Source organism: Sander lucioperca, chromosome 5 (assembly GCF_008315115.2).
Source record: "Sander lucioperca isolate FBNREF2018 chromosome 5, SLUC_FBN_1.2, whole genome shotgun sequence".
Lineage (NCBI taxonomy): Eukaryota > Metazoa > Chordata > Actinopteri > Perciformes > Percidae > Sander > Sander lucioperca.
In genome coordinates, this window is record NC_050177.1 from 24442200 (window position 1) to 24466262 (window position 24063).

Sequence of the window (24063 nt, forward strand, 5' to 3'; positions counted from 1 at the left end):
GATTGGTCGAACTTTTTAGTTTAGTTTCCCAGCATGCTCGTGGCTGCTACGCTATTTGAGCCTACTACCATCAAGTGTTAGCCGGCTACTGCACGTCAACAAGTGAACTTTTCATGTAGTTTAAAATGACAAATCGTATCACCGTATTTCACTACACAAAATGCCTACAGGTTGGCAGGTCTGTTAATGTCGTGGAGTAACAAGTACAAAGTGAGGAGAAGTATAAAGTAGCAGGAAATCTGAAGTTATCTGAATTTGACATTAGCGTAAACAATGTGGTCAGTGTTTTGGGTTCCTGAATAGTCCTGGTAAGACATGAACACATCCACAGTGAAAAGGGCTGCATCTAACAATATACACAAGTAGTTCCCAAAGTAGTTTCTTATAAGACTTCAAACTATTGCAATGAGACAGTGTCTCAATACATTTTAATTTATTTAATAAAAATCAAGCTGCTTAAAAAACCATGACACCCATTTTTAATGTTGACTCCTTGCAGGCTCCTGCTCCAGCGCAGTCTCCAGAGTCTGTATGGTGTCTGTGGATGACAGATAAAACAGAATTAATAAAGGTAAACATGTATTAACCCAGATTCTGGTCCTTTACTAATGCTAGTGCTAGTGATCTCATGACATCTGATCTAGTCAGCACAAGGTTTCTCCTTACAATAATATTTGGGGTGCTTATTGTTGTGTGTGTGTGTACATATATGTATAAATAGTAATGTCAGCAGTAACTGATGTAATTGTAGTGATGTTTTGAGAAACTAAGTGTTGATGATGCTTGCTCAGGTTAACTCAGCCTATAATCACCTGTGCAGGTGGTAGGGTCCAAAGACACATATGCACACCTTATGGAGGCACCACTGTCGGGCTCTCACCTCCTTCTTCCTCAGGTCTTCCTCCAGGTTCTGCCCCAGTCTCCCCTGCTCTGCTCTGGGCCGTCCTCTCCTTCCCTACGGAGAGGACGGCAGGCTGGGGGACAGGTGATGTGGTGGTTGGACTTCTGGTGTGGTCGGGAAGCCTCTCCAAACTAAAAGGAAACAAAGGCAATGTAAATACAATGTGAGATGGAACTGGATCTGTGTAGAACAGTTCCTACCAAAACAAGATATAAATGGCAGAAAAAAGCTCACCTTTCCTCTCTTGGTCTTTGTCTGGGGGGTGTTTACAACAAAAAGCCTTTGGGTGACTTGGTCGAGCCCTTTAGACACCCCAGATGGTATTTTGCCTGAACTTCATAGAGATGATGTATACTCTGTTAAATCATAAACAAACAACTAATGAATACAAATCTCATTCTCATCTCCACAATATCCAACAAATCTAGTTACAGAATTCTGCTTCGAAGCTTCGAACGTCACTGAAACTCCGGAAGGGTTTGCTGGATTAGAATTTTTGCCGCTACACCGATACCCCGGGGTATAAGAGACGTGCACACCCAGAGAAGTTTTGTTGTTTCATCGAGTAGACTTGCCTATTGCAGAGCCCGTTTATTCAAAATACAACATGGACAACACTACAAACATAAGGAAGCGTTCAAGGGTGTGGGAACATTTTGACCTCCTATCCCCGAATAAGGTAAATGGCTATGTTTTATGGACTGTTGTGTTATTAGGCCTATTTATTATTATTATTATTATTATTATTATTATTATTATTATTATTCCCGTCATTGTTATTCAGACAACATTATCTGCTTAACAAAGTAGCCTAGATGCATTAACTACCTAGTAATTCAGATCAAATTGGCTATTCTAACAGGCCAGTCCAGGTTTTTATTTCTAAACAGTCACACTCTTTGCATTATTTTAAGGTTTGGTGTTTACTGTGCCCACAAGAACTGGCATACAACAATAATACCTCTTCAATGTTGAGGCACCTCTGTGCAAAACAGGAAGCAGCAGCAGCTGCAACATCCAGTCCTCCACCCAGCGACAACATTCAAGGCAATGTTCATTCCGGTCCTTCGTTTGGTTTGTTTGATTTCGTTTCATTATTGTGATCATTATACAACACATAGCCTACTAATCTTGTCTCACCCCACCAGGAAGGAACACGCACCAAACTGGGCGAAAGGATATCACTAGCAGTCCTCACTCCTTGCAGAAATCATCTCGATCACCACCCTTGATCGCTTTATATCCTTTAAAATGTCACCTAATTCAAACACAATGCTCACTTCACTTTTTAGTTGTGGTTTCTTTCTTCAAACATTATGCTAGGCCTACTTCATGGCTACATTGTTTGTCCCAAACACTGGCAGAATGGTTTCCTTTGATAAGGCTCAGAATTCACATTTAAAACATACAAACACACAAAAAGCAACTGTCAGATATATTTTTATATCCATATACATTTGCTGCATAATAATTAAGTAATGAATAGTTAATTAATTAATATTGTCATTTATATGATGCTTCTTGTGTGACAGTGTCCAGGAAACTGGAGCTGGATGAAGCCTTGCTGGAGATGGTGGTGGTGGATGCCCAGCCACTGAGCATTGTGGAGAATGCAGGGTTCAAGGCCTTTGTTAATCTCCTGGATCCTACATATGTTATCCCTGGGAGGAAGACCTTGAAGGCAATGCTGCAGAGGAAATATGAAGCCACCAAGGAGAAGGCTGTGGCTGAGCTCGGGAAGGCATCCACAGTAAGCTTGACTGCAGACATGTGGACCTCTATAAACATGGATGCTTACTTGGCAGTAACATGCCACTATGTCACTGAAGAGGCCAAGCTTTCCACTGTCCTTTTAGGAGTGAGGAAGTTCTCTGACACGCACACAGCAGCTAACATCGCTGAAGCAAAGTCAGCCCTAATGACAGACTGGGGAATTACAGGGAAGGTAACAAGCTTGGTGACCGACTGTGCGTCAAACATGATTGCATGTGTTAATCTGTTACATCTCTGACATGTCCCCTGTTTCGCACATGCTTTAAATCTTGTGGTGAAGCGATCCCTTGCTCTAACCCCTGAGCTGGAAGAAATGCGGTCCCGTGCACGCTGCATTGTACATCTTTTTAAATGCAGCACAACTGCCAAAGAAAAGCTGTGTGAAATCCAGCAACAGATGGGTAGACCTTTGGTGAAGCCAATCCAAGAGGTGGATACAAGGTGGAATAGCACCTATGCCATGCTGCAGAGGATTCATCACCTGCGAGAGCCTTTGGGAGCAACTTTGGCTAATCTGACCAGTGACATCACTCCATTTTCATCAGAGGAATACGACTCCATCCAGCAGTGTCTGCTGGTTCTGAAGCCATTCAATCAAGCCACTGTTGAACTGTCTGAAGAAAAACAAGTGTTGGGCTGCAAAGTCATTCCCATGGTGAAGATGTTAAGACATCGTACTGGCAGACTTTGTGCAACAATGGCAAACCCCTTGGCGCAGAAACTGGCCAGTAATGTGCAAAGCACTCTAAATGATAAGTTTGCCATTGTTGAAAAAATGACTGCTCTCAGTGTGGCAACTCTTGTGGACCCCAGGTAAAGTACTCAATGATAAATTTGGCATTGTCACAAAAATGACTGCTCTCAGTGTGGAAATTCTTTTGGACCCCCAGGTACAAGGAGATGGGGTTCTGCAGTGCAAACTCATCTCAGGCTGCAGTGGAGAGACTCACCAGGGAATGTGCAAACATCATTCCATCACCATGCACCAACTTGTCTTTCCAAATGTCTCTCAAATAGCCATGTGCTATCTGTGCACTCCAGCATCCTCAGTGCCTTGTGAGAGGGTCTTCTCCAAGGCTGGGGAAGTAGTCAGCAGCCAACGAAACCACCTCAAACCAAGCACCGTAGAACACATTTTGTTTCTCAATAAAAATCTGGAAAGAAAAACAAGTACACAATAAGCATTCCCCAAACTGCCATTCACAATCCCCGTTACTGCACAAGCACCTTCCCCAAACCTCCTTTGTACACAAGCACTTACGCACAAACGACCTCTTATATTCCACATAGACCTGTAGCACAAGCATTTTCCACAAACCCCTTTATGCTTTCTGAATTATAGCAGCCCTATAAATAGCCTATGCCTCTGCTGCAACTGCATTATATATTAGGTTACTGCTCAAAACGTGTTGCCACGTGTCTAGGCAATAATTGTTGTAAAATAACTTTGTTGCAACAATTATAGCGGAATAAACTAGACACGTGTTTGTCATACAGCTACAATAAGCATGATACACCTGCTCCACATGTAACGGTAGTGTGAATCATACCTCAGGCATCAGAATGACAGTCCATAGCGTTGCCTTTCCTCCAACGTAAACTATGTTGCGAGACGAGATTAAATTAAAAAGGCATGTGTAGTAGGCTAAGCATTCACAAGCTTCACTTCATGTCGCTGCATGCTTACCAACGGCCCGTTACAATTCACTGGAACATCGCGGGGTTTATGAGTGGCTTGCAATTTATTTGATTAACCTATTAATTAGCCTACTTACATACACCTGTACGTAATTTTACGTAGCGGTAGAAGGTGGCATTGTTGCTGCAGTTTATTGAAACCATATTTAGCCTAATTAAACATACTTACATTCAAATCCTGATCACAGTAGTTTATATTATTATATTATAATGTTACATTCAAACATAGGCTTTATATTTTTAATTCAGTCATGTCATGTTCATATCATTTAATTCAAGTTCAGTCATGTCATTCCATATGCTTGTGTCCATTCTGTCTCTCCTATGTTCATGTTATAAGCTTCGTTTGGCTGTGTCAAATTCATAGCTGCTGTCATTTCTGCTGACTGACCACCAGATGTCACTGTGTTGTCTTCGATGCTTTTTGCAAGAAAGCAGACTGTCCTGAATTAGGTTTAAATACAACACAGCTGCTCACTCATTGGTCAGAGATTTAGCGGATTATAGCGGGTATTACGGGCCGTGGATGCCACGCCCATTTGGTGGCTGTTTCTGGCGGGGAAGCCCACCTGAAATTGATAACCTTAACTGAGTCAAGTGTCCCAGTAAGCCATGTGAGGCTTCCTTAGTGCATCATGTTTTGATTTCTTGTAGAAATTATGACCGACAAAGACAAGATCTACTCAGAGAATTGCGAGAAATTAGTTTGGAAGAAGTATCTCTGAAAAGTATTTTAGAAGTAGGGTAAAGTGGGAGGGGAAAACATTGTTTGTTCAAATTTTTAATAGTCGCTGGGCTGTATAACAGGATATAATGCACTACGGTGCTAGTTCCATAGATGGCAGCAGTGCAACTTTTTGGATGTCGGCTGCTGTAAAATCCCGAAGAAGAAGAAGAAGAAGAAGAAGTTATGCTTCCTTCCTCCCTATTCCCAAAATGAATACTGTTTGGTGTCTGCAGTGTAATGTTACTTTGAGCTTATTGGTTTAGTGTATTTGTTACTTTCTTATTTGACATAGGCCTGTTCAGCAGGTTTCATGGGTTCATAGTGTTTGCTATGGTTGTGCCTGTGATGTGGGGGGGTAGCTCAGCTGCTCACCAGCTTAATCAGGCAGAGTGCATGCAGGTTTGCCTGATTAGGGCCTTTCTGTAGGGAGGGGCTGGCCAATCCTAAAGTGTAGAGCAATAGGTAGGTAGTTGTGCAGTAAATGACATTTTTATAATATTTGGGGTGCCTATTGTTGTGTGTATATATAAATAACAATGTCAGCAGTAACTGATGTAATTGTAGTGATGTTTTGAGAAACTAAGTGTTGATGTTGCTTGCTCAGGTTAACTCAGCCTATAATCACCTGTGCAGGTGGTACGGTCAAAGGTCAAAGACACATATGCAGTTGGAGTGTTTGGAGAAAAAAAGTCATAGTATGTCAGAAAAATATGTCTTGAATAAAGCCACAGTCAAGGGCTTTTTATGACTTTTATCGACATACTATAGCCTACTATTGTTTTTTATGACTTTAACTATACTATGACTTTTTATGACTTTTCACAACTTTGTTGAAATTCGGACACCACATATGTTAAGCATCACTGTTGTTACTACCATGTTTAGTTTAGTGTTGCTGTGTTGTCTGCTTGTGTGTGTGATCCTCTTCAGGTGTGTGCTGGTGATGTCACTCCTGCAGCTGATCAGCTGACCAGCTCATCAGTAAGGTGTTAAATGGCTGTGCTAAGCCAGAGTGAGGTGTAGCTTCAGAGGAAGTCAGAGTAAGGTGACCAGATTTCTGAGACAAAATCCGGGGACAGTTTCAGCTCAGAAGCATAAATACCTCCAAAACAAGTAATGTTTTTATCTTTGTAAACTTAAAATGGGGACACTGCCCCAGGGGCATCACTAGACCTAGAGCTGCACTGGGGCACAAGCCCCCCTAGGGGGGGGTCCATGGGCATGCTCCCCTGTAAGACAATTTTAAGTCTATTTTAACGTTTAAATGCCTCAATCTGGTGCACTTTGAAAAGAAATTCAGACAAGTAGGAGGTGTTCTATGTGTGGAGTAGTTTTGGAGACATGCCTCTTTGTAATTACGACATATATAAAAAAAACTATGGCAAAAAATACTCTCCCAAATTATGCATATGCCTATTTTTGAAAAGTAAGTGATGTAGTATAACCAGCAGAAGACTAATTATATGTGAGGGAAGTTTAGAGACACAACTCTATTTAATTATTCAAATATTAAATGTTTTTGGCAAAAAAATATTGCCCAAAATTATGAAGATGCTTACTTTTTGAAAGCTAAGTGCTGTAGTACAACCAGCAGAGGGGCTTCTATGTGTGGAGTAGTTTTGGAGACATGACTGTAATTTTGACATATTACATTTTTTTTGGCAAAATATTTTTACTATTTTTGAAAAGTAAGTGCTGTAGTACAACTAGCAGGAGACAAGTTATAATTGAGGTAAGTTTGGAGACACTACCTTATTTAATCATTAAATGAATAAATATTTGTGTTGTATCTCTTTTCGGTGTTGTAGTTTGTAGACCGTCCCTAAGCACTCGTCTTACTACTGTCTCACTGCCGGCTGCTCGTAGAGACCAATGTTGTTTCTCCAGGTTGGAGGACGGCTCGTTTTGATGAAAATGAGTTTGTAGCTCGTTGTTTACCTTACTACGGTAGGAAAGATGCTGCAGAGTAATTGATCCCGGAAGTTCAAATCTGTGAATATCTTCCTAACTTTACCGAAGTTGAGCACTGAGCAGCTCTGGCTGTCTTGAGCCTGCGCGTGTAGGTGCACGACTATACATTTGGTCAATGTTTTCTTTCTTTTATTCCAATTTCGGGTCTGTCAGTCACAGTGAAAACCGGGGACAGCTCCAGCCGGGGACAGCTCCAGCCGGGGACAGGTCACCGAAACCGGGGACGCCTGGTCACCCTAAGCCAGAGAGTGATAAAGAGTGGTGTAGCTTCAGAGGAAGCCAGAGAGTGTGAGCTGTATGAGCAGTGTGAGCTGAGAAGTTCTGCCGTGAGAAGCTGTGAGAACCTGACCATCGAGCCAGTGACAAAGAGCCAGTAATGGTCTTCCTTTTGGACATTGCCTTCAGTTGTCTTTGTGTTGAGTTTGTCCAATAAATGACCTTATTTACAGTTTGTCTAGACCTCCCAGGGTTATTTTAAATTGTTTGCGTCCTCCACCCCTAGACAGATTTGGGAGGTAACAACTGTACTGAATTCCCACTATTTTGGCGGTATTAGCTAGATAAATGGACATGCATTAGGCCAGACAACTAAGCCAGGACTGGGGTCCTTTACCACTGCACATGCATCTCGTAGTGATTTATTCCACTCTGGACATGAATGAGCACCTGGAAGTTTGTTAAATAACCAGAATACATGTTTCAGTTACTTTGGTGTTCTGTGGCAGAGCTTTACTGTGTTTAAGGATGATTTAGAGAGGTCGATTATTGTTAATGATATTTCTGTGAGTAGCTAATGCTAATGTGTGGGTAAGTGCCCGTGCCCCCTCTCTCTCCCCTTTCATTTCTAGGCCGTCCTGTCAACAGTGAAGGCCTAAACATGCCACAAATATAATCTTTAAATGTCTGCCTGCTCCAACAGGAGATTAAGCTAGCATACAAGATGGCTGAGTGCTGGTACTCCAGTCCTCCGGAGTGGGCCAGGTGTGTGTTCAGTCACTGCTACCGCCTGTGGTTAATCTGCTGACCAGCAGCCGTGAGTCTCTCCAAGTGTAAAACTATTATCTGTCATCTATCAGCAGCTGTGAGAATCTCCAAGTGTAAAAGCCATGCCATGCAGCAGGTGGACACCGTCCTCCTGAAGAGGACCAGGTGCTGGATGAGGTACAGTATATATTTATACTATACAATATTTATGTGATTCTACTAAAGTGGTTTCATATTTCTTCATGTCTAGACTTGTTTGTCTCATTGTATGATGCTACTATTATTTGTATTAATCCCAGATGAATGAATGCGTCCTGTGTTTCCAGGTGGGTTACAGAGTGGTGATGCAGCTCTGTGGTTGTGGGCTCTTCCTGTCATGGCTGTGTGAGTCCTGGTTGAGATGAAGAAAGCTGGAGTACATCCCAACGCCATCACATATGGATACTACAACGAGGTACATACAGCCGTTCACATTGCTGCAACATATCTCTACTGTAGCACAAAGGACCGAAAGCAGTACAACCCACAACAGCAGCAATCTGAAGACTTAGTGTCTGTCTGCGCATGTCCTCATCCTTCAGTCTGCTCCCTCTGCAGGCCGTCTTAGAGAGCCCGTGGCCCAGCAGGAACCGCAGTGGCCACTTAATGTGGACCAAGCTTCGTGGAGAGACCCAGTTCAAGCACGCTCCAGACCCAACATCTTCCAAGAAGGGCCCCACACTTGGTACCACAGGTGGGAGTGGAATACACAGTATGATAGGGCTGGGTAATGGGGGACAATTTTTACATTAATCTTGATCGCTATAAATATGCGTGTGCTTTAGATTGAAATAAACCCGACCTGAATCGGTGCAGACATCACGGAGTAGCTGCAGCTACGTTTATGAGCTTCCACTGAGATAAAACGGCAGTGGTCAGGGCATGTTTGAGAGTGCCTTTGTGCCTCTTTACAGACACAAAATGCAATTAAAATGGCTGTGCAACATGAACCTTTACAAGACAAGATGCCTTTTCAACTCCGACATTGTTTAAATTCACCTAGCCTGTCTCTATCTTGCCAGTGGGTAGCTCACCCTGTTAGCTGCTAGCTGTTAGCTGCTAGCTGCCAGCTGCCGTGCGGATAAGTGTGTTTTCAGCCAGGCTTCTGTGATAACCATCACGCAGCAGTTCTGTGTGTATTTGTAGCTCATCCATTTAGTGTGTGATGTATCTGGAGTTGGTGAGTAGGAGGCTTGGCAGTGTCGATCTGGGTGGTAGTTCCCTTAGCCGCGCTATCAATCATACACTAATCCGGGAAGTTTTTAGAGTCCTTTTATTGACAAAGGACAGATGAATTAAAAATAGTAAGATAATATTTTGTATCATTTTGTATTACTATTCATCATATAACATCTTTATTTAATAGTGCTTATCACATTCATTCAACCTTTATTTATTCTCAAATCATCTATGGTCGACTCTCATTTACAATGACCTCAAGTCTGTTACAAAGCCACAAAAACATCACATCTCCACCCCGAGCAAACATGTTTTCATTCTGGATCAGTGCCGAAATTTGTAGAAATATCCACAGATTGTGTTAGGGTAGAGGCTAAGCGCAAGCTTTCAGCCCCTGAGGTGATGTTCCACGGGTAGAGTAATTGACGCACTTTTGACCTTTTTGATCAATGAAAGTCCAAGTCATATTTGCAGTTAACACCATTGGTTCCATGTATTTCCATGAGATATTAGATGGTTTTCCAGACAAATTACTGCTTGTGTGTATGCTTGTGTGGTGTTGGTGTGCCTGTGTCCATGTGGTCAAAAACTGTATGTGCTTCTGGGTTGTACCTGAGGAACCAAAGATTAGTTGGTTTTTATTTCTTACATGCTTTTATGTAATAAAACACATTACTTTTCTCATACTGTTTGAATAGAAGTGGTTTTGCACCTGTAAAATATTGTAATTTTTGCTTCTATCAGTGGAATTGTTAAACTTATTTAAAAACATGTATTACATAGTCAGTATCACTTCCTTCAGTGCATTGAGTGTCTTCATATTCTACATTATCTAGTCTGTCCCAAATAATACACACAAGCAGTGGAACAGTTTGCAGACATTTTTATTCATCTTAATAAAAAAATAAAGACCCTTTTCCTTCAGCCAATCATTTCCCCCCAGTACTCAGAATATATATTAGGAAACATAAGTCTTCTTATAAACAGCATGTACAAAAGAAAAGCTCAATCTATAGACATTGACTGATACACTGCCCTCTGGTGGACATAACATAACTTAAGTTTGATAGGTCTTACTGAAGGCATTTAATGGGGAAAATATTAATAAATATTCAAATATGAATTAACAAACGAACATTGAATATGATTTTTGGGCAAAAGTCAAAGCCCTAGTGGGTCACTAATAGTGACGTGGAACTGACGGTGAAGCTTGTTAGTGATGTAATAATTGATGACGTGCATATAGATGAGGGGTTTCCTCTTATGAGAGGGGGTGTTAGGTGCCGTGTTTAGTTTAGTGTTGCTGTGTTGTCTGTGTGTGTGTGTGTGTGTGTGTGAGATCCTCTTCAGGTGTGTGCTGGTGATGTCACTCCTGCAGCTGACCAGCTCATCAGTAAGGTGTTAAATGGCTGTGCTAAGCCAGAGTAAGGTGTAGCTTCAGAGGAAGCCAGAGAGTGATAAAGAGTGGTGTATCTTCAGAGGAAGATACCAATGAAAATCCAATGTATCTCACTCCAACATTCCCCACTGGGATGAATCCGCTGCTACAGCCTCTATATGGTTCTGGATTTGTGGACAGAGAGGTCCACATACTTCTGGCTACATGGTGGAACGTTAGTTCGTGTCCATGTGTGTGTTGGGTTATTTTCTGATTCACAGCGCTGATTACAAGTGGAAACACGGATACAAAGTAGCTGATAAAAGCAACATGAATACCAATTATTCTTTTTAATTATGTGGTTTCTCCATGATAATGTTACCTTAGTGTTGGCTCCCACCAAGGGCTTCCTCCCCATCTGCTAAAAGAGAAAATTAGACTAAATAAGTGCTCCGTTAGCTAGTCCGTTAACACACTAACAGCAAAGGGCTAACTTAAAGTTGGCAGCAGACTGTCTGTCTGGTTAGCTAAAGATACTAGCTAGCTAGCGAAGCTAACATAAGCCGCTTTGCTAACAACTAAAAGCAGCAAAACAGCGAAAGAAGTTAAGTTTGCTCACCGCAGCACAACCTTCATAAGACGCCATTGCAGTCAAACTGCAACGACGCCAAACTGGCAGGTAAATAGGCCAGGTAAATAGGCCAGGTTCACCTGCGATCTCCGCCCAATGCATGCCAGTTAGATTTAATGATGCATTCATGCCACCTGGGAATATCAGGGTGACGACGTTGTTTTCCCGCCTGCCAGCCAGCTGTTGGCCATAGCCTGGCGCATCAAGTGGGTGAAAACATGGAGGCCACAATAACAAAGATGTGCTGCTGTTTTCTTATGAAGCTTCCAAACAGCACATGGACAGGTGTGTGTTGGTGTTATCTGCAGGACAACCAACGGGAAAGGACAGCCATAAGGTGGTGTTTTTATCCATACCCAGATAGCAATGAGGTGGTGCTCCAGAGGCAGTACAAGCCTCACAATGGCCTAATCGCAAACACACACAAAGTGTGTGTGTGTGTGTGTGTGTGTGTGTACACACGAACATGCAGGTTTCCAATTAAATTTTGGTTAAAAAAACTGCCTTACAAGGAAATTATAACACTAATAATATAGAGGTCAGCTGTGGGATGAAAAGAATTACCAGTAAACATAACTGAGGATATTTGGTACCAAAGAATGTGCAGGATACCAAATAAATCGAGGTAGGTTTAAACTTCAGTTTGTCATTGTCTTTTGCGGTAAGTTTTTCTGTGTGATATTTTGATATAGCCCTGTGTGTTGGCTCCGTGGCTTTGCTAGTGTGTGATTGTGAAACTGCTTCCTCAGTCTAGATAGGGTAGTGTCCAGCTGGGCCTAATCAGCCTTTCCTTCGGACACTCATTTATTATTTTGCCTTTTTTGTTTTCGGAGTCAATCCTGGGTGGAGACGGCGTTCTCCAAAGGGGGCTGGCGTTTCAGGGTTTCGGCCACTGATGTGTTGCCTGTAAGTGGCCTCGAGCCCGGCACGACTCCAGAAGATAGACAGGGATCAGTTTTGGTTAGGCAGGTTCTGAGGAAGATTTTGTTTCCGTGAGGCAGGGAAGGAAGCTTATTGTTTGGGCGTATTAATATCAAACATTAAACTTAGCGTGTTCAGCATCACGGTGCTTGTTATGAGTATGGCTGCTTTTGAATGAAGTTTGTGTCTGACCCCATTTTGGGTAAGTTTAATAAATCTACAAAGAAAGCTCTGCATGAGATGGCGGAATATTATGGTATTTCTGTGTTTTGGCCTGGAAGGCTCTATAGAAATCTGGCACCCTGTTGAACAAAGTTAAACTGAGAGACCGTGGCGTTCACAGAATGGAGTTCACTGTAATGTTCATCAGCCAGTTATACAGTACGTCCAGTTCACGTCCACCCAAAATATGGAGTTCATGAACTATCGTTATCCACCAGAGAAGCTACGCTCTCCCGACCCACCCCAAGGGAGAGCCCCCCTGGGAAGCCCCCCCCGCCGCCAGAGAGCAAGAACGCCCCCCTAGGCAAGAGGACCCCCAGGCCCCTCCAGCCCAGGCACCATCAGCACCCCAGAGAACCCACTCCCCTGCCCCGAAGCAGCCCAGCACATCCCTGACCAACCCCCCCATCCCCTCCCCCGAAGCAGCCCAGCACAGCCCCGATCACACCACGCCCCCCCAAGCAGCCCAATACAGCCCCCGATGCCCCGGGGCTCCAGTGGCAGGACACAAGGCTAAATGAGACCCCCCCCCCCCCAATTCCCCCAACCCCCGTGCATGCCTCTGTAAATGTATTGGATGCATGTCATAATTTGTGAAGTGTTGTATGGTGGAGTGGAGATAAGGTGCGCGATTAATGTGTGATTAAAATTGTGGGGCGGCAAGCAGAGGAGGGGGGGGGAAGGAGGGCCACTATAAAGCAACCCCGCCCACCAAAAGCCTCTCCGCCTGTCTGCCCCACAGAGTCCTAACAGTGTATGTAGTGAGACATGACTTGTGATGTGTTGTATGGTGGAGGGGGGATTAGGTGCGTGTTAAAGTGCAGTAAAATATTGGGGGGTAGTTGGGACACGGGGACTCCAAAACTGGGGGGAGCAGCCCCGCCCACCAAAAGCCTCGCTGCTTGTCCGCCCCACAGAGTCCTAAAGGTGTATGTAGTGAGACATGATCGAAGGTGGAGGAGGTCATAGGGAGGCCAAATTGGTCCTCCCCACTGGGGCCAGGTTCCTGACTGGCCCCAGTATTTAGCCCTGTACCCTGCCCATCTAGCCCAGACCATAACCCCATCTGCGGGCCTGGCCGGCCTCGGGTTCATGGAGCTAGGGGGCCGTTGGCTCTGCCTGCACTCAGGGAGGGGGGTGGCCTCTGGCTGGGCTGTGGGGCTGTCGTTCCTGGTTCTCCCGTGTTCTCGGTCTCTGTCGGTGGGGGGGGCTTCCCGGCACGGCTCCCTGCTGCTCTCCCTTGAGGAGGGCATGGCTGTCCTTGGGAAATGTGGTCTCGGGGCCTTTGTGCCTTCGGCGAGGAGTGCCCTGGCTACTGGGGTTACTCCCTGCCTGCTGCTGGGGTTGGTGTGTCGCGGTTGTGGCATCCCGCTCTCACTAACTACATTCTGCGACAGGCTTATGCACACACAAATTTTTATTTATATATATATATATATAAAAAAATAGTCAGATGGATGAGAATTTATCTAGAAGTGTAAATGACCCTTTGCTAAGCCACGCCTGAAAACCGGCATGGGCCAATCGTTGCTTAGTAACCGTAACTAGGTGCGGGAGGTCTGGCAAGCTTTTCTTTTCTGTGCGGAGATTTGTTGAGGGGAGGCGTGCTAGTGTGAATGCAATTGTTGGAAAACTGTAATAGCATTGTTACAAAGGTTAAAAATGTGGTTTAACAGTTAAAATTCGTTCAATGCTGTTGAAACGGTATTGTTATTAAAAGGACTGTAGATAGGAATATTTTGTACTGTGGAAAAGTATTTTAGAAGGTTAGCTAAACCTTGAACTAGCTTAACTGTGTGGAGCTCCTGTGTGTCCGTGTGTAACGTTACTCCTCTCCTCATTCCCCACACTCCCTCTCTTGCAGTTAGCTTGTGCTGAAGGAGAAGCTTGCTCATTTTACTGCATTGTATTTCCTATTTCGCTGTCCAGGGCTCAAATAAATTCCCATTCAGCCAGAGAAGTTTTCCGTATTGTTATTCACAACGCAAGTCACATAGCCTGGAAGAGTCAATCGGACAGCTGGCTACACACATTTTGTTAATCAACGGCCTACCCCTGAGTACCCCAATACGATCGCGGCTCTCCCGGTGTTAGTTCTAAGGAGGGAATGTTATCATTGCAAAGTGGTCAGGCTAATGTCTTGTGTTTATTCCACAAGACCTATGGATAAGCTGTTTGATTTATAACTATTGGATTATTTTCAAATTTCACTTACCCTGCTATGCATGGACATAGCTGTTCCTCAATTTGTGTTTCCTATTTGAATGGTCAGCGTATGAGGCGGCTGCTGCTTGCGCTGGGACCTATAGGCTTTAGCTTCAATTTTGATGAAATTATTCTCTAATCGGTTGCATATTATGTCATGGAGATATCCCTTGATTGCATACTGCAGTCCATTTTGTCTTGCTCTCTCAGATATCTCACCTGTTCGCCAAAGATGACTAATTATCTCCTTGGGAATGTCTGGCAACGGTGCATACATACTGTAATAGACATGCCTGGCATGAAAGCTAGGTGTAGCAACAGTAACTAAGGAGGGCGGGGCTTAGCGAAGGGTCAATTGTCTCAGAAAGAGACATTGGTGAGTTGAGGACGAAAAGTAATGCGTATCATCTGTATAAAGACTTATCTTGTGGTGTACATTTTCTGTTTGAATTCCTTTTAATATTTTTATCTTGTCTGAAATTTCTGTCATTGAGCTGCTAACCAAAACATAGTCTAGGCGGGAATATGAGTGGTCACGGATTAATGAAATGAGAGGGTAAGAGAGAGAGAAAAGGAAAAAGGATGCTAATCACAATGATACAGTTCACCTGTTGCTGGGTTTGTTTGATTCCTAGTAGAGCCAGGGAGTGGTGTCTCAGTCGCGGTAAAGCTGGCCATCAACGTAAAGTTTATCCACCGCGATAACTACTCTGTAGCAGTGTTTTGCCATTGAGAACGAGCTAGCATGCTACGGTTAGCCCCCTCGTCTCGGCTACTGACGTAGAAAGCCGTGCAGATTTTGACCAGCTCACCCGGAGACTGAAGGCAGGAATCATTCAGAAACCTGTATCTCACTCTAAACAGCATGGATAGGGTTTTTTTTCCAAGTTTGTATGTGTGTGGAAGTACCAGAGAAACAAAAACACCCCAAATCCCAGAAAAAGGTGGGTTTTTTTTATTTTTTTTTATTTTTATTTTTATTTTTTTCCATAATATGGGCACTTTAATAAAATTAAGAAAAAGGTTTAACTTAATCAACCACAGAGTAAAATACTCTTATAAAAAGAGCACATATCACGTATGCAGAACTGGCAGCAATTTCAGACAACTCAACAAGATATCCATCTTAACCACAGAGTTTTGATATTCTAAATACACAAGTCAAACCACATTTTGGATTTTGACATAATTAGCGAGATTATACTCACAATTATGTTGGATACCCCTTCCAACATTAACTCCCTGGATTTCCATCTGGAAGACGAAGTGGGACCGTGAAGACCGCTAATTTCTTGATGTCTCGGCTGTTGCCCGATTCTGATTGGCCGTCTTAATAAGGCCTAGAACTTGGCAGGTGGAGGGGATCATATAGATTATTTACTGTAAAGTAGAATATATAAATAACATTGCATGTACATCATTAACTGATATATATTATACTTGTGTATTTCTTTAGTAAAGTAAATTAAGTAACTGAGATATGTGCCTGCCGTACCTGATCCTTGTTGGAGACCTTTACGTAGTTCACCTTGTCTGCCTGTCTTTTGATTAAATGGTTGGGCCTTTTTTTTTTTCCCGTGAACAGCAGGTCCCGCAGGGTCTCATTGTACACTTCCATAAAGCTGGTAGTGAAGGTAAACTGAGATCAAACAGAAATGGTTGCAACCTTTAATAACATTGTTCATTTACCTAGTCATACTGGATCTCCAAACACAGTGTGCCACAGTCCCTGAGTTCAAATAGGAGATATACTGTACATTTGTGGAGTTAACCGTACAGACTACCCTTGGCACACAGAATAAATCTACAGTGATGTGATGATGTGCTCCGGGAGAAATCACACTAGTGTGAAATTCTCTAGAGGAGCTTGTCTCTGAGCATCCATCTTGTGTTGTCCTATAAATGTGTCAGAATGTACTTTCCATATAATCCATACTGTAAGTATCGGAATCAGTGTAAAATCAAAGTTCTGAGCATTTAGTTTTGGGGAATAAGTAGTGTATTTAATATTTAGCTCGTAGTGATCAACCTACAGAGAACAATCATCTGTCCAGCCACATCTTTACCGTTTTGGTTCACTCTCTCTGCTCTCATAGGGTCGTTCTGAGCCCCATCAGTAAGCGGTTTTCAGAGAAAAGTCTCTAAAAACTCGCCATACACTACATTTTCATCACCAAACAGCAGACAGACACAGTAACCAACTAGCTAGTTAACATACATAGTGGAGCTTTTAGCAGCTTAAGAGCCAGATACTTCACTCAGGAGGTGTAGAGACCAAAAACAGAGTTAAAAGAAACCTGCATTCATCAGGTGGCCACAAAGTGAAAATAGCGTTGCTCTGTAACAACTTTATATGTAAATCATATCAACTTTAAAAAAGGTGATATGTCAATGTTGTTGCTGTACTGCTGCCCCAAAGTGGCAGAGTTCATTTCAAGTGTTCATTTTAAATACTACGACCTCCATGTTAGACACTAACCTCCCAGCCTTGTTCTCCCAGTTTCTCTGCTTTGTTGAAAATGTTCTCCTGCGCTTTGGGAATGATACCACTGAGCTCACCATCCTCCCCACTTCCCTCCATGGTAAAGGTCTTTCCACTTCCCGTCTGGCCATAGGCAAAGACACAAACATTATAGCCGTCCAGTGCAGATTGCACCAGGGGTGAGAGCTCTTCGAAGACCTAAAACAAATTCACAAAATCGACATGAAATAGATTTTTAATAACGGCCACAAATTATTCAGGTGTCTTCTTTCTTTTTTTTGGGGCGTTGTAGGCCTTTATTTCCACAGGACAGATGAAGACATGAAAGGGGAGAGAGAGGGGGAATGACATGCAGCAAAGGGCCGCAGGACGGAGTCGAACCCGCGGCCGTGGAAAGCCGAGTGCCAGAGTGGTTAGTGGTAGTTAGCTACGTTACTAGCTAGTTGCTCCTATTGTAATTTGCTGCCTTTTTCAATAAACGCCTTGATTCAACATGGTGGCCAGCTGCTGTGCGCCGGGATGCCAGAACCATCGGGGAAAAGATAAAGGGAGAGCACTTTAGAAGATTCCTAAAGATCCCGAGAAAAGAAATAAATGGATTGCTGCCATAAAACGTGCTAGAAGCAGACAGAACCAAACCGAGCGATGGGAGACCACAAACGATAGATTTCGGTTATGCTGTGACCAATTCATATCAGGTAATGTAACAGAAATATCTTATTTACAGTGTTAGCTAGCAAACAGGCTACAACGGTTTCTAACGGTTGAGGATAGTAGGGATACAGCTACGGCGACGAAAGTTAAGTTTACGTTAGGTACCAAACGACTGATTAAGTTTAGGAAAAAGATCGTGGTTTGTATTGAAATACACCAGAGGAACTATCTCGAATTTCCTGCTTGAAAATATTAAAAAATGATATTATATTAGCCTAGCTTTTACGAGATTTAGAGTAATTTTGCGCACTTTTCGTGCCGTAGCTGTATTCCTTTTTAGCCACAACGGTTAGAGTCCAGTTTCTTCAGTGTCTTTCTTTTCTATGTCCATATATACACAAAAGGGAGCAAAGCATATAATATGTAAAGAAGGAAATTCGGCCTCTGTTTATATATAAAAAAAAAAAAGAAAAAACAGAAAAAGCGTGGCAGATAATAGCGAACCAACTGAATGACAGTCTAAAAATATACATTTACAAACTACTGCTCTTAACTATCTGTTAAGGAAAGCCGTGAACGTCCATCTATCCGAATTACTTCATCCTGGCTCGACCTAGTCGCTCCTCCTCAGCCTTTATTATTTATAATTAATACCGACGCAGTTTCTGACTCTGCATTTATCTGGCGAGCAACTAAAGGATTATTTAGAGATGTTACATCCTCCTTCGCGGCCAATTTGAAGAGGAAAAGAGAGGCAAGGATAGCGGCGTTGGAAGAACGCTCTAAATCGTTAGAGCAATCTCATAAGACTTGTTTTTCTAAATCTACGAAACTCCACATACCGGCACAACACCGCGGCGGGAGGTGTGCAAACAGGGCTTGCAGCAGGTGAATTGGTCGTGCTATTAACGTCATCGCTACACAATTTCTTAGCAAAAACCTAAATGAATTAAACTGCCTTGTTTTCTTTTTGCAATGGCTATACAATGCTTACTGCAGAATGGATTTCAAAGACTTTGCGTGTCGATTAATGGTCTCCAATGTTTATATTTTTTCTACGAATCTTTGAGTTAACATGTAGGCTACTAAACATGAGTTGAATTTGCACCGCAGCGGCGCCACGCCTTGATGCTCATGACAAGACTAGCATGTATGGTTATTTTTATCGAAGTGAATTAGGTTTAAATCCCAGTCATGCATGAATGAATGATAGTTTTGCAATTTTACACATAATAATCCACGATGATCACATTGCACAAAACTAAAATTGCACGTCAAAAATATTTTTAGAGACCCCCCAAAACTTCACAAGTCACGTTTTCAGGGGAGCCCATGTCTCATTAAGGAGCCCAGCTCCCCCGTAGTTCGCACCCTGAGTGAGTTTTTTCCGCACTGAGCCTGATTTAAAAACAAATACAGATCAAGTTAATTTTTGCCACTTCTTTCCTGCCAAAATGGCGCGTAAACAGTCAAGTCACGTGACGCCCAGAGCTCTATCCAGGAATGTTGGGAGTAAGTTTCAGGGACATGGGTTTTGATGGACGAGGGAAAAGAGAGTGAGGGAATATGAAATGGAAGGGTTAGATTTCACCACGGCCAACCGAGTTAGTGACCGTCCACCATGGCTTTTTCCAGAAGTAAAGACAGATATTAATATACTGGAAAAGAGAATGCAGGAAGTGGGAGTTGAAACAAGCATTTACCTGAGAAACGGTTATAATTATCTAACGATTTAAACAAACAGGAATGTGTGGGAGTTGGTATACATATCCCAGAATTTAAAATAAATCTCTCCGAAAGAGCATCTGACCAGTTATCTGTATATACAGCAGAAATAGTGGCAGCCATTGTTGCATTGCAGTGGGTTGAAGGGGTCAGACTATGCCCAGACTCTTTAGCTGTCATGACAAGCATACCGTCAATGACATCTGTCAGAGAAGACAATTCATCTTTTCCTCTGTGTGTGCTCACAGGCACACGCCCTTTTTTTAAAAAAAAAAAAAAAAAAAAAAAAAAAAAAAAATTACTCAATGTTTGCATTTCAGAACCTTAGGAAACGGACAGCAGCTGACACAAGCACACACACCTATTAACTCGATAGTAAAGCAGGCTATCTGTCAACTCAGGACAGCGCCACTTCTCACAAATACAGATGGGATTGGAGATGAAAAGTTTAACCGATAGGTAACCGCGATCAGCGCTCACACGCTCAACTTAGCACCAACTGCATTGTTTCATTTTAAATGAATGTAGCCTACAGGCAGTCTGGCACACGTGGCTGCTCAGCAGCTTTTAAATAAATGTAAAAGGCAACCGCGACTACGTTGTGCGCCTGCTGATCTTCGGATACCGTGGCGGCAGAAATTTTGCCATGGTGGGCCGCCACTACAAAATCAACATAGAGGAAACACTGTTTATTAACGCTTTTATACATCGGAAATCTTAATAGATGTTGTTTACCTCATGCTGTGAGGCCTGGGGGCCAAACACCCGGTCAAAATTGAAAAAAATTGAAGGTAAAATTCTTCTGGGTGTCCGGTCCGCCTGTGTGAGACTAAAAGAAAAGGGCAAAGAGACATTTTTTATTTTGACATTGCTGGGGGAAAAAAAAAAAAAAAAAAAAAAAAAAATCACAACTAGCGCAGAGTTCCAAAAAAACTAAGATCCAAAAACAACTGCAATTTCCACTTATTGCCAAAGGTGCAGCCAAAGAGAAAAAAGAGATCTTTAAGAATGCAACTTTAACCACAAACATGCCTTTATTTATAGATCTGATACGCTGACAGGATTCTCACCTTCTCTCTTCTGACCAGTCTTATTCTCTTGTTGCCGACCGGGAGCTGAATGTGTTCGCTGAGAAAGAGAGGTTTAGATTTTGTCTGAATAAAAACAATAAGTCAGTGAAAACTCAAAAACAAACCAACAAAAAAGTGTTGAAGAGTTGATAGTGTTTGATTATAGAATAGATCCTTATTTCATATGTATTGTTACATTCTGACTTTTGTAAATAGATTTTTTTTCTTTTCTAAAAAGGTTAGAGCTAGTGACTAACAAATAGGCTCCTCGGTCTGTCCAACAGCGCGTCGCGTGCCACCGATGATCTTAGCTGCAGAACGTCTCTTCTTCTGCAAACAGACACAAACAAACTCCAGCATAAAACTAGAGAAATATTTCAACTTTTGGGGCTGTAACTAGAACCTTTTTATTTTAGGGACACAGAAATGTTTACCAAGTCTATTATACAGGCTCCAATGATGACTCCCATTATGAATGCAACAATATGAATTGATGACTAGTGAATGCAACCTGATCCAGCACCACCAGAAACTATACTGTAGTTTACTTTTAATAACACCTTGTGACATCACCAAAACACAAACCTTTATTACGTTACATTGTACATGTTTGTGTAATTGTTTAACAGCTTCATGGCCAAGAGAAAAACTCCATTTTACTGTTAAGATTTTATGTGGAAAAGTGACAGGCCAACATTTGTGTGACAGAACTTATGAGCTGGTTAACAGGTTACTTTGTAGTGCTGCATGCAGAGCAGCTTGAGGTTTAGCAGCAGAATAAAACTGACAGACTGAGAATAATGGGTAAAGCCACACAAAGAAACGGTGTAGATGAATTTAAGTACAAACCTGAGCAGGCCCAACGCCTTGGCTGCTGCTAGGATACGCCCTCTTACTTCTACTAGCTGGCAAGCGGGACTCGGTAACTATTGTATGATTAAAAAAAAACACAAAGAAAATATCAAGCAGCATTAACATCTCCCTGTCACACGAATCTCAATCAGGAGCACATTATCCCCGGTTTGTCTTGTATTACCATTACATTTGAGGTAACGTTAGCATAAGCATACTTTCTCTGAGAAATAAATACCCATCCATGATTTCAAAAAGGTCATTTCCAAAACCTAATGACTATGCGCTTACTGTGTCTGGAATACTGGCTGGAGTTTTTTCTCCATTTCAACCACTTTTGTGTGGAAAAAAATAAAACAAAATCACTGTCATCCACAGTTTTACCATAAGTATACAAAATAAGAGAAAATACATACCCTGCTGATTTTGTGGGTCATCCAGAACACATCCTGTTATTAAGTAATGTGGAATCGTTAGTCTACATGATGATATAAAACATATTGTACATTTGCTGAGTGAGTAAATGTAATGCAGTTTACTAGTTTAAGTTTATTAGTTTTAATGGAGAGCTATGGAGCAAAAGATGGCAGACCTTCCGAAGGAGAGAATAGTCCCAGATCTACCTCCATTTACCAATGTGGGAGTGGACTATTTTGGTCCTGTTGAAATAAAGAAAGGAAGAACTTGCAAACGATAGAGTAATATTTACATGCATGGCTTGTAGAGCAGTTCATTTAGAGGTGGCAAACTGACTTGAGACTGGTGCCTGCATAAATGCATTACGACAGTTCATCAGCAGGAGAGGTCAAGTTGTCCATATCAAGTCTGACAATGGGACCAACTTTGTTGGAGCGGAGAGAGAGTTGAGAGAGGCTCTGGTTGCATTAAATCAGGAGCAAATTCAAAGAGCTCTCATTCCAGCTGGAGTTGAATGGAGTTTCAATCCACCGGCGGGATCTCATCATGGTGGTGTTTTGGGAGCGCATGATATGAAGGGTACGCCGTACACTTAGATCAATCTTGCACCAGCAGACCTTGGATGACGATGGACTCCACACTATTCTGTGTGAAGTGGAAGCTATTCTTAACGATCGTCCTATTACATGGCTATCTGACGACCCAAACGATCTGGAACCTCTCACACCAAATCATCTCCTGTTACTAAAGGGAAAACCAGCATTGGCACCTGGTCTTTTTGAACCTTCCGACATGTATATGAAACGGCGATGGAAACAGGTTCAATATCTCGCGGATTTATTTTGGAGGAGATGGATCAGGGAGTATCTGCTGTTACTCCGGGAAAGACAGAAGTGGAAACAAAGGAAGAGGAGCCTAGTTGCTGGTGCGGTCATAGTCATCATGGACTCCACAGCTCCACGTGGATCTTGGCTTCTTGGCAAAGTGCTTGAAGTTCATCCTGACAAAAGAGGTCTGGTGCGTTCTGTCAAGCTACAGACAAAAAACATTATTGAGAGACCTATAACTAAACTGCTTAATCAAAGAAGGGTAGATTGATTAATGGTGATTTACATATGTATGAGTTTTGATGTTTTTCACATGTGGCTCTTCTATTGTCTGTTTTGAATTGTAATGTCTGTCTACCATTTACAATTAGGGGCCGGTGTGTAAGAGCTAATTAGTGCTCTTGGTATAAATAGAAAACAATCTTTGGTTCCTCAGGTGCAACCGGGAAGCACATACAGTTTTTGACCATATGGACACACAGACACACCAACACCACACAAGCATACACAAGCAGTAATTTGTCTGGAAACCCAACGAATATCTCATGGAAATAAATTGAACCAATGGTGTTAACTGCAAATATGACTTGGACTTTCACTGATCAAAAAAGGTAAAAAGTGCATAAATTACTCTACCCGTAGAAGAGCACCTCAGGGGCTTAAAGCTTGGGTTTAGCCTCTACAGCCTCTTAAAATTAAACCGTGAAGATAAAATGTTGGGAGTTTGGGCAGTGCCAGTGGCTGCGGTTCTTTATCCTCCCTTTGTCACACAAGCATGGAATTGTGAATTTTTCTGTTGAGAAAAATTTGAATGCAGTGGTTTCTTACAAAGACTCAAAATACAAGTTCATTATTTTGATAGCAACAACTTCAACATGTAGGAACAATCCCAACCCCACCCCTCAGTGCTCTGGCAGCATTGGTCTCCCCCACCTCCCTTCTCCCTCTACTCCTGTGCTGTGCGACAACCGGAATGTGAAGCTGTAGGGTGTTGAATGATGAAGAGAAGTGAAATGGAAAACTATGGGCTTACCCTCTCCACCATCTTTATAATGAAGAGCATATTGAACATGTTTTTTACGTATATGCTCTGGCGTGGCTGTAGTCTGCTGCGGCAGTATTGACCTGCCGGCATGTCAGCTGGTGACGTAAACTCATGACAAAATCCTGAAAACACCAAAATTACATTGGCTATACGACACAACTCAATGGCAGCAACACGACAGCATTACAATTTAATAACAAGAGCACTACTGTGTATGTGTGAAACACATGGGTGCATTTCTGGAAGGGGTGGGTAGTGTGACATAGTGTTATCACTATGGTAAATTATGTGCATTGACAACCATACCTACGAGCCATTCCAACAGCAGCTTTGGAAGGCTCCAGGTAGGTGCTGGTTGATCC

The 24063-nt window shown here is 42.5% G+C and overlaps 1 pseudogene; it reads right to left on the reverse strand.

Annotated features, from left to right (window-relative positions):
• Positions 1-16154: 16154 nt before the first annotated feature.
• Positions 16155-24063, reverse strand: part of LOC116048223 — a 50143-nt pseudogene continuing 42234 nt past the window's right edge.